The 12419-nt window shown below is 40.5% G+C and overlaps 2 pseudogenes; one reads left to right on the forward strand and one right to left on the reverse strand.

Annotated features, from left to right (window-relative positions):
• Nucleotides 1-9176: 9176 nt before the first annotated feature.
• Nucleotides 9177-9295, forward strand: LOC134960759 (5S ribosomal RNA; annotated as a pseudogene).
• Nucleotides 9296-11369: 2074 nt separating this feature from the next.
• LOC134963997 (5S ribosomal RNA) lies at nt 11370-11487 on the reverse strand (annotated as a pseudogene).
• Nucleotides 11488-12419: the final 932 nt, after the last annotated feature.

The following is a 12419-nucleotide window of genomic DNA, read 5'->3' on the forward strand; positions in this document are numbered from 1 at the left end:
TTAGAATGTACAAATAGCGTTTATGACCTTCGTACACAAATAGTACCGGTCAGGTTTACTAATGTACACAATTACGTGCGGTACAATCGTTCAGCACATAAGCAACTAATCTTATGTACGGAGCGACCAGTGGAATCGAAAATTGCGGCTGCGAATTCCTTCAGCCAGAGCTTGTATGGCCTATATGGGTGTTGCACCAACCCTTTCTTGGTGTTGTGCCTGTGGACTGTATAGCGGACTTCCTTGTCTGCTGTACCTGAACCTGTTGGTCTGCTATGACCTCCTGGTCTGTTACAGTATGACCTCCTGGTCTGCTACACTCTAATGCTCAAATTGTATGTTTTAACCAGGGATGCCTCCCTAGCCACCATGTACGTCACTTACACGCATGTACCTCACGAGAACTCGACTTTTCTTGTGGTTCAACCTGTAAAATTGTATACAACACACTCACTCACCACATATACACTTTTGTTTCTATTTCTATTTCTGCGCAGAAATTTCTCTTTAGACCAGATGTGTTACAAATTAGGAGAAGGATCTATTAATTTAAATTTTGAATGTTAAAATAAATTTGTGCGATTTATCGCCTTGCGTTATTTACCGCGTTGCGCTATTTATCGCGTTGAGAAGAGAAAAAAAACTTGTGATTTGAGTTACGTGGGCGTACCCGGACGCTCCGCTGCGTGATATACGCTGCGTGCGTCGGCCTTTGGTTTGCGTACGCAAGTCTCAGTCCTTTGTTAGAGACACGTGTACGCAAAATAAAGATCCACCGTAAAACAATTTATACGTTTATCAATGTAGATGATCCTTGATCATCTACCGCGCACCACACTGACTTCGCCTTGTCTCTCAGGCAGAGCTGTGTGTTTGTCTATACTTTAACTATATTACCTTTTTACTCTTAAACTATAGAATAGCAGCAAATCTCTCTTAGCACGTTTATCAACTATAAAACTGGCAAACAGGAGAGTGATATACGAAAATACACAAATGAAAAAAAAGAAATGCAGATATATATGTGTGCGTGCGTGTGTACGCAAGACAGAAAAATAAACAGTTTTAAAAGAGACTAGCGTGTTGTTCTTACCTCCGGTTCCCGGATTCCTTCAGCACCCTTTACTAAGAGAAGCAGACGCTTATCCAAACAGCACTACGAGGAATATGATTTCCCGCCCTTTGCTGCTGGATAATGTCTGCTGAAATTACCTAGTGCAGATATGTGAAGGATAGGACGAGCCCGCAATTGATAAAGCTAAATATTTATCTTATATAATACCCTTTATGAGGTCTAAGAACACTGTACGCTAACTACGTATGAAGTACCGTAAGGGTACGCACGTTGCGTAACAATCGCTCAGCCGTGGTCGAGACGCTCAAGCGTTACGTTCGCTCACGGCCAAGAGATCACTGGCAGGCACGCTATTGGCTGCCGACTACCGTAATGATTCGCTATAGCGATGCGACCGCTCGAGACCACGAGGAGATCACCAGCGGCGCAGACGCTCACAATGTTAAACCTTTATATCTAAACCATAAACAGTGTATTATGCAGCAAACCCTTTGTGTAGTGATATGGTGTAAATGCAACACAGTATAACCTTACTAACTTAAAAGCAGTTTGAGCGTCACTGACGCTCTGAGAATACTTAACTCTATAAGAAATACACAGATACCTGGGCTTAGGGTCCAACGCCTAATATATATATATTTTGAATGATATACTTGCTAAAGAACTAATACAAATACAAATCATACACTACAATATAACATAGACTAACTAACCAGGTAACTACACAGTAAATACAATACAATTAAGTTTAAGAGAAAAATGAGAGAAAGAGAAGAGAGAGAGAGATATGGCCCATAATAACAAGAGAGAAACAGTATGATTACGGAGAAAAACTTACGCACAAAGGAAACGATCGCATGCGCCTCTGGACATCCAGCTCCCGATTTTCAGCAATGATAACCGTTGAAGAGTGAGCTGGATGTGATCGGCCTTTCTATTTATGTCCCACACACAATGCAATTCAATGGTCCCTACAATCTCATTGTTCATTGGACACAGGAATTCCTCCTCGCATTATAACAAAAGGTCATAGGTTGATTCATACAGGTGGGCTGTGACTATTTCCAACAGCTCAGGTGGGAGGGAAACTGGGTTTCCCGCCGCATGGGTAATAAAGTGCAAATAAAGTAAATGTTCATAAACTTCTTATGTCCATAACTATTCGCACGAGCGATTGATCTGCTTCAAACCAACACCGGAATATTGCTAATTAAATATTCTTCCGATGGATACTAAACACCACTGTACTACTCCTGTCTGACCCTTTGTATCAAACAAAGAGGGATCTCTCTGTCCAGGAACATGCTATATTAACTAAACTTTCAGAATCTATCAAAGGGACCATGATCTACAAAATACATTATATGGTGAAAATATGTAACGATTGAGTCGCACGCTACGATCACATAAACTCTACCGTAAATACGCATACCGTGCGCCTGCGGGTGCCCGCGACTGTGAGTATGCGCACGTACGGGAGAGCGTACGCATGCGCAGCACGGACCTGTGTGAGGTGCAAATATGGTAGTGTGCATAGAGATATTTTTCTGACTTTGACAACACTCTAACAGAACTATAGACACTACAGAGGTGGGACGCCACCAACCTGAGTGTCTCCATCCCTCACTATCCCGTTCCCTTTCCCCATTATATAAACCACAACCCTACACAGAACTGCCTAAGTTCTTATTGTGTGCATAGTTAAGACATTTTCTAATTTAAATAAAAGACATAATTGATGTTTTTAAAATAATTCAATTAGCCTGAGTGTTATCACTACGACATCCTTTTTTCAGCTAAGAATTGTCTATCTGGCGCACCTAACTCTGCATTTACCAATACTGCAGAACAGTATAAGAGACATTACCTAATATTTAACAGGTGATGTGATAAAACACAACTTTACAATGTATCAATATTTTTCTTTCTTGTGCCCATAAAATGCAAACATGCAATAAATTACGCCTATTATTAATTTGCACTAGAGGGAGAGATATTCCTCCTGACAGGCATATATATACATCTTTGTCCTGGTATACCTCAGTTGCAGTGGCGGTTTTTACCTATGGGTTTCAGTTTTACCTATGGGTTTCAAGGTAAAATACGCCACCCAGTTCACTATCTGTGAAGCCAGATGCAGTCCGGATGGAGGAAACACATCCCAATGTAGTGTCTGAGACTAGAGGGTAGGACTTCCAATAGGAAGTCACTGCCAGTCTGTCACAAAACGGAGGTATTCAGTGCTCCCCAGCCGCGCTTTCTCCTACCTGCGCCGCACTCTGATGCGCTGTCTGTTATCCGCTGGTCCGTCTGGCGTCCTGCGCTGTCTGCCGCTGTGCCTTTATTAATGGTGCTAACAGGCCTGGCACTGATGATCCAATTTGAATGTTTGTAGCTCTGATTTTTTTTTTTCCTAGAATGTAACAGCTACATAATGGGGGTAAGGTGCAATCAGGGAGATTGCTGGTCTATTTAGGGAGTCAGGGAGATTGCTACTCTATCAGGGAGTCTCCTGCAGAAGGAGGGAGGGTAGAAAACTATGATTCAGATACATGTAGATATATCAATTTAAAATAGAAGTTATTGTGTTTCTTTTATGCATTTCATTTTTTTAAGAAATAAAAATGTTAAAGTAGACAATATAATAAATATATGACTGGATCTTCTTCTGCAGACAAGTAACAAGTGTTATGGAAATTTCTAATTAAACATTAATTCAGTGATAGAGGTTTTGTCAATCTAGGTTTCTTCCATTTTTGACCACGCCATTGACTTCTTATAAAAGAACATCTGAAGTAGCTAACCAGACATTCTAGTCTTAGGAGACACCCTCATCAGAGAGAAGCACATGTACTCAGTTCAGTATCAAGGATGTTTTAAAATAGTCATGAGTCCCATGTGTGTGTTTGAATGTTTTTATTAAATGTATTAATGTGCAGTTAGAAATAACACTGGTGTCCCTAATGAGGGAGCCTCTCTAACTAGCTGCAGCACCTATGTGAGCCAGCGTACTCACTGGATGTAGTTATGTGACCGGCGGTCAGGAGACCGCAGGTCACAACACCTCCACCTACATCCGCAGCCTAACTATCCCAATGGTCGGCATGCCGACCAACAGGGACTATGCCCACTCGTAAGCACCTAATTGCAGATTGAAAATGCCCACAGACTTTGTTATACAGTAGCTTATACAATCATGTGACAAATAAGGGGGGGGGGGGGAATTCCAGACAACTCAATGCACCAGGGATCACAGATAAGGGATGGGATGTATTGCTGCCCGAGGTTGGCGGCTGTGCGGGATGCTGGCCGAACTCTTTTTTTAAAGGGGCAATCACTTACAAGGCTAAACCATGCGTTGTATGTGATTGCCCCTTTAAAAAAATGTCCAAGTTTGGCCGGCATCCGCACTGCCACCAAACTTGGGCGGCATTACATCCCGCCCAATGTGTCCTAATTCTATAACACAAGGATGTAGATGGAGGGCCAGTTTAAAATTTCAGAGGGTCTGAATGCTGCACTCCTATGATGTTCAGTCACAGTGGTAACCACAGAAGGGAAACCCTTCAGAAGTGCTGTCCAAGCAGGGAATGTCCCCCAATATCACTCTGTACAGTCTCTATTGTGCGTTGTGACCTTTTTTATTTTTTGGTTTCATTTTCTCAGTAAAATGACTGGGAACCCCAATTAGTGCACAGCTTCCCTTTGCATCTCTCGCTTCGCTCGCCATGCCTCGCTCCACTACCGCTATGCTCGGCACAGGTTATTATTCCCATTCGTAGTCCACATGGATGGTAAAGTATGAAAAAGTTGAAAATGAAAAACAAATTGTAAAAAACTAATGTCAACCTTTTCCAGTGTCAACCATTGCCATGTCAACCTTTTGTCAATGTTGACCTAATGACTTTCGATCTTAGTATCATCGACCTATAATCTGGATACCAGTTTTGGAAGCTTGTCATTGACCTCAAGTAATCCCCAAATAACCTCATTGTATAAAAATGAATCAAGCATGAGGCAGGGAGTTGTTTATGAAGTCTTTGGGTTTGGTACCTGACACTCCTTTGGCAGGTGTGAAATGCATAAAGCCAGCAAATAACAGCTAAATATGTGAGAGTTTAGTACATTTCTAATTGCACAAACATACTCATTTCTTTTCTCGCACATAACAAACAACATGTCCACATCATGCCATTTTCAATGACTTTGTGACTGCCCCTGGAAAATTGCTCTGTGCTTCCTTTTGTGACTTGCAGGAAAGCACAATACAGATAGGGGGTGATTCCGAGTTGTTCGCTCCCTAGCTGCTTTTAGCAACATTGCACACGCTAAGCCGCAGCCTACTGGGAGTGTATCTTAGCATAGCAGAATTGCGAACGAGAGATTTGCTAATTTTCTCGTAACGATTACCCCGCAGTTTCTGAGTAGCTCCAGACTTACTCTGCCGTTGCGACCAGCTCAGTCCTTTTCATTCCTGGTTTGACGTCACAAACACACCCAGCGTTCGCCCAGACACTCCCCCGATTGTCCAGCCACTCCCGCGTTTTTCCGCAAACGCCGTGAAAATGCTGAGTATCCGCCCAGAAACACCACTTCCTGTCGATCACTTCAACGATGAAAACTCTTAGTTCTGCCGTGAGTAAATCTACTAAGTTTTGAGCTAAAATACTTAGCGCATGCGCACTGCATACCATGCGCATGCTCATTTTCGCATTAATCGCTCCGTTGCGAAAATCGGCAACGAGCGAACAACTCGGAATGACCCCCTTAGACTAAAAACTTTACTGCAAAGTTTAACTTTCACTTTAGGAACACCCAGCTTATAAATTGGGACTATTTTTATGAAATGTCACTCTTTGTGTATGAATACTGCTATTAAATGGGCTGATGTGTGCACCCAGAAATGGATATTGCCATACAATGCACAACTATAAGGTGCGAAATACATCACACTGAAAGAATAGACCAACACCCATTTTGCCCTAACTCAAGGTAGATTATATAAACTCAGAAACAACTTTGTAAACCACTGCGAGACAAAGAAATGCTCCCTTTCCACAGTGTCGGACTGGGGCATGAAGGGCCCACCGGGGAAATGCAGTAGTAGGGGCCCATTCTTAGAGGCTTGGAAAACCATTAGTGCATGGTGTGGGCCCCTTGATAAATATATATAGTAAATACTGCTAGGGCATGCATGATAATATACCAGACTAATAACAGCAGTGCACTGTAGGAAATATACCATAGTCCTGTGCAGTATAATGTAACGTATGTATAATGTAGAGATGAGCGGATTCGGTTATACTCGGATTTACTCGGTTCTCAAAATGGCATTTTATTGGCTCACGGATGTCACGTGTTTTGAATAGCCAATAAGATGCCGTTTTGAAAACCGAGTAAATCCGAGTAAAACCGAATCCACTCATCTCTAGTATAATGTATAATGCACTGTAGAGAATAAATCATAGTCCTGTGCAGTATAATGTAACATATTCAGAATGTATAATTGAGAGGATGGGCCCCCAGGCAGTGGGTCCCACCGGTGGTTTCCCCTGTACCCCTATCGGCCAGTCCGAGCCTGCCTTTCCATCATTGGCATCTCACTCCACACAAAATGAAAAAAACTAACAAAGCAAATAACTTAAAGCATTCATGTGTGTAGCCCGCAGTTAAGATGGCGCCAACTCGTCCTATTAACATTGCATCTCTGCTGGCAAGGCAGTTGCACTGCAGGTGGTACTTCTTTGCATTTTTGTAATGATCTTTATATCTCAAAAATATATATATGTGAACACAAGTAATTGATTGCGTAAGCACTCTCAATGCTTAGAACAACTTCAATAGCCTGCAGCAGATTTGACTATTACAATACCTCTCTGTTACAATGTGTTGGCACTGTTACTGGTGATATAAGTGTGTGGGGGAAGCTAGCCACATGTGCTACAACATCATCAGCAGAATTGTCCAGCTGGCACATTATAACAGCAATGTGGCCAAACAGACTGATAACATTGATGTCAAAATCAACTAGGTTATTAGTGAGCATGTTGACCAATGCGGTCATATAACAGATATCTGCGTGTGTGCATTCATCTGCCGACTGCTGAAATGCCCTATTGAAAAGCAAATGACTAGATTTTCTCCACGTTGGACACCTATGGAAATAACAATTAATATATAAGGTGGCTAATACTCATATATCCATTGTCAGCCATGATAGTAGTAATATTAAAATACTTTTCAGCATGTCTTGATTTTAATTCATGATGAGTGAATCACCCACAGCTTTAAAACTGGGATCATCAATCTATTTTGGCAAAACCAAATAGCAATTTCCTAAAGTAAAATAAAAAATGTTTTGGTGATAAAAATGTCATTTTGTTCAGTTTGTAATTGTGATTTTTCTAACATTAAGGGGGAATTCAATTAGCCACAGAAATTTACACCCCCCCTCCCTGGGGCTATTCAATTAACCTTAAAGCGCGGTCGCCTGCAGCAGGTATCAAGGATTTTTGGGGGGAACTAAGAAGGCTCCAGAAAAAAAAAATCCCTATTTTCGGGAAGTCGGCAGTGAAAACACATAGGTCTGTGAACCTATCACGGATTTTTCGTGTTTTCTGTGTGCAAAAAAGGTCTGTAATGGAATTTGCTGAAGTAAAAAAAATGCAAAGAAGTCCTGTTTTAACTTATTTCATTTCATTTTATTTTCACACATGATTATTCAATCTCTTTTTCCCTTTCTATATAGTATCATACAATCTCCCAACGTCCGCTATGCTCCAGGCTTGTCCCTCCGGCTAATTCCTCTGTACAACAACGTGTCCCATTTCTCGCGATACTTCAGCCACATAGCTTGTTCTTCGTTACCCAGCAACCGCGGCTCACAGCGTTAATCACCATAACTAATATGGCGTCTTCACTCCCGCGATAGCTCAGCTACCTATCATATCCCTCGCCTCTCTATTCCACCTAATAACCTGTTACCTAGCAACCGCGGACTCCAGCGGCATTAACAGGTAACTAACTTCTCTCCATTGGCTAATTACCTTCCGAGCTGCTATAAATTAACATGCTCCCCCGCCGGACCACACGGAACCCGGAAGTGAGCAAGCCCACAGGGTGAAATGCGTTTTCTGAAAGGGGATCCGTCAACACAGTCCTACCATGGCATTCTTCTAATACACCTGCATGGCTTTTCTGCATTTCTCACGGATTGGAGATTCGTAAGCCCCTGCTGTCCTGTGCCCAAGTGTCACAGACAGCAACCATATAATAGAGGAAATTCACACCATTTATTATTTATCTCTCTGTTTATTTATATGGTTTGGATTGCTATAACAACTTGCTGCCTAAGGGCGTTTTTCTACATCAATTTAACAGTTTGGTCTCCGTTTTCAGTTTAGCCAAGACAGAGTCACCTCAAAGCTATTTTCTAATCCAGGAGTATAAGCAACTTACACGTAATAATATCAGGTTGCTGATACTTTTATTGCATATTCACATCTATATACTTTGCTGTAATTCTTGCTTCGTCCAGTAGGGACGAAAACTTTTCATATTATTGCATATGTACCTACCCTGCTTACAATCTAGTTATACAAACTGTGTATCACTAATATTCTATATATGACATAAGGCATCTGCAGTCATACCATCAAATACTACGCTAATTTGTCCTATTATATGTATATTTGTGTCTCATTTTTGGGTATAAAGGTCCAATTTCCAGCTATTACATTGGACTTAGGATCAGGATTGTATGACCTCACGGTATTATTCATTGTGTCATGTGACATATCAATTTCAGTGATAACAGATAACTAATTAACCTTCAATGAAGGTATCTGACAAATAAGCAGTCACATTATATGTTCCAACCAACTAGTAGGTCACTTTATTCTTTGTTCACTAAATTTCGTGGACTCTCATTCATGATTCCCGGTACACGATACCACATCAGTGGGATCCTCTGAACCGAGTCTAACGTGAAAAGCAGATCCACATATTTTCACTAATCTTTCCTTCTCCTCCGTTTTTCTTTCCATTATCCTTTTTCTTATTTTCCTATATCGGTGCACTCTCATTGGTGTACACACTCAACCTCTACTACCATACCACGCTGTCAGCGCCCGATCTCATCCGAACTTGGAAGCTAAACAGCGTTGGGCCAGGTCAGTATCAGGAAAGGCGACTACCTGAGAATACCTGGTGTCGTAGATTAGGAATTAATTTCCCTTTGCGTGTGATTTAAAACGCCAACAGCAGTATCACCACTATCTCTAATTTGGTAATTTCCATTATATAATTCGCACCTATTAATAGCCTATTTGGGTGACTTGGTACGCCGACTAATCAACAATTTTCTAACATATGGCATGGATATATAATTACAGGTGTATAAACTTCAGAGTGGTGACATGTGATTACCTCTCTAGCTACCTACAAATTTTTGTAAACAACATAACTTTTTCATGCAAACTGTGTTTTGACCAATCCCTGGTTCCATCAATACAGAAACCCTGTACTGGTCAGGGGAAATGGGGGTATGACTATCCTATGTCTACAACCTTTCCACATACTCTTTGGAATAAAGAGACCAGAACATTTTAAAATTTTCAACTTTATTAATTTTTCTTGCATAGATCATTGGGAAGGCTAATTTTGTTTTACTAATATTAATAAAAGTTATGTCTTAACAATTTCTTGAATTCTCACTAACTACTTATTTCTCTAAAGAGTGCGCCCACACTAGAGCCTTCTTTTTTCTCCCCTTTGTCAAGTCTACGTACTCTCTGGCTCTGGGCGCACCACCAACCTGGACAGCATATTTACAGAATAGCTATATATGCCATTTTTCCCTATCCAGGGCAAACCATTGTCCAATTTTGGTCCTTTTCATCCCAATTCCACAACCATCCAATTTGGATTAATCCTGTGCCAGATCACCCCTTGCTTTGTTGCAATGCGGTCATATAACAGATATCTGCGTGTGTGCATTCATCTGCCGACTGCTGAAATGCCCTATTGAAAAGCAAATGACTAGATTTTCTCCACGTTGGACACCTATGGAAATAACAATTAATATATAAGGTGGCTAATACTCATATATCCATTGTCAGCCATGATAGTAGTAATATTAAAATACTTTTCAGCATGTCTTGATTTTAATTCATGATGAGTGAATCACCCACAGCTTTAAAACTGGGATCATCAATCTATTTTGGCAAAACCAAATAGCAATTTCCTAAAGTAAAATAAAAAATGTTTTGGTGATAAAAATGTCATTTTGTTCAGTTTGTAATTGTGATTTTTCTAACATTAAGGGGGAATTCAATTAGCCACAGAAATTTACACCCCCCTCCCTGGGGCTATTCAATTAACCTTAAAGCGCGGTCGCCTGCAGCAGGTATCAAGGATTTTTTGGGGGAACTAAGAAGGCTCCAGAAAAAAAAAATCCCTATTTTCGGGAAGTCGGCAGTGAAAACACATAGGTCTGTGAACCTATCACGGATTTTTCGTGTTTTCTGTGTGCAAAAAAGGTCTGTAATGGAATTTGCTGAAGTAAAAAAAATGCAAAGAAGTCCTGTTTTTTGCACCCGAAAAATTATCGGGGCTAATTGAATTCCCCATCTTCAAAAAACAATAATAAAAAAACAGTTTTAGCAGTCAAACCTAAGGTTACTGCACAAAGGCCGATCTTACTACCTTTCCCCAGTGGCAAGTGACAGTATCGCCATCCAATTTGACCAGACACTTACCGTAGGTAGGAGGAAAGTGTATGGTTCCTGTGTAGTACAGGAGCCAAAAGAGAAAAGAAAGACTATATGTCTTTTCTGGGGCACACTTTTATTGATAAGTAATGGTTAATCTTGTAATGGTTAAAATTTAACTTTTATTAGTAGTCCTCTAAAAAAAATTGGCTATGAGGCAAAAAGTAGGTATCAGTATTGTTAATACGCAATTGTCATAGAATGGTATCTATCCCAAAAGAAAAATAATTGGTTAGGGTTAGATGATGTAAATCAAACTAAATAGCTCCGTTGCGCGAAATTATATGTATGTCTCCGATATTGAAAAGGATAAATCCTGTCAATAATATAATTTTAATGTTTTCTTCTTCCAAATAATAGTAAAATGCAATTTGCTGGTAAGAATACCAATGTAGTGGAAGAAAGGAATATTCACAAATCTGATAAGCCGGGCTCCACAATTATAATTAGTAATGTATCAATAGATGACTTATCACAGAATAATACTTTGGTTCCAGGTCTTGTGTCCTGGATTTGGATATAAATACCTGCAGTACCAAGTATTCCCTGGTGGTCTCCCAACCAGGTACTGACCTGGCCCACAGTGCTTGGCTTCCAAGATCAGACGAGGTTGGGCATACTCAGTGTGGTTTGACCGCAGGTGGGTATATCCTGCTTGGATGGTGCCTGGAACCAAGTTTTTGATTCTGAGAAATCCCAATGTGTTTTGATGAAATGGCTGGTTGTTCTTAAGTCCATACAATGGCGGTCTCTGATGTTCCCTGAAGGTTTTCCACAATCCAGAGGTTTGCACGGCCCCCTGGACTAAACTTCAGAAAAATTGGAATGAAGAGTCTTTTTTAATGTATTTGACCTTGAATACATGGGTGGATAGTACCAGTTGCTATTTGAAGTTGATGTGAAAACAAAATATACCACAATGCAACAAAAAAGAAAGAAAAAAGAGAAAAAGAAAAAAGAAGAACCTGCTGCGGGCTAATTCGGTTTTAGTCTGAGATGTATACAGATATGTGTAGACTCTCAGGTTTGGCCCGCGGTACTGGGAAAAAATGTAACTGGTATGCAGAAATTTATAAAGATAGGAGTGAGTATAGAGATAAAGAAGAAAATTTAGGGAATCAGGTCTGTGTTAATCACCACTTCTGCTTTTTTATCATCTGTCTGAACATCGAATGACAAAATGAGAGGGTGGTGAGAAACGACACTGAGACCGAAGGAAGGTAGAGGGACTCTTCTACTGTCCCGTCTTGTAACAAAATGGTGCTCTGTTTACATACTGCATTGCAGAGCCACCCAGATTGTTTAGGCGGAATGAGAGGGAGTGCCAGAAATTAAATCTAAGTGAGTGTGTCAAAATATAATGCTGGATCAGTGAGGATTGCTATACTTGTGATTAGTCATGCATTTGATCCACACTTTGAGCAAAATATAGCAATTATGTGTAGTCAATCGGATACTAGATTCACGGCTACACACTACAGTTACAAAAAGGAGGAAGTAAAAGAACACATAAAGGGTAAACAATATTATTGAAAATTCAATTATTTGGGATATATCAAAAAAAGGTCTTAATG

Source organism: Pseudophryne corroboree, chromosome 9 (genome assembly GCF_028390025.1).
Source record: "Pseudophryne corroboree isolate aPseCor3 chromosome 9, aPseCor3.hap2, whole genome shotgun sequence".
In the NCBI taxonomy this organism is placed as follows: domain Eukaryota; kingdom Metazoa; phylum Chordata; class Amphibia; order Anura; family Myobatrachidae; genus Pseudophryne; species Pseudophryne corroboree.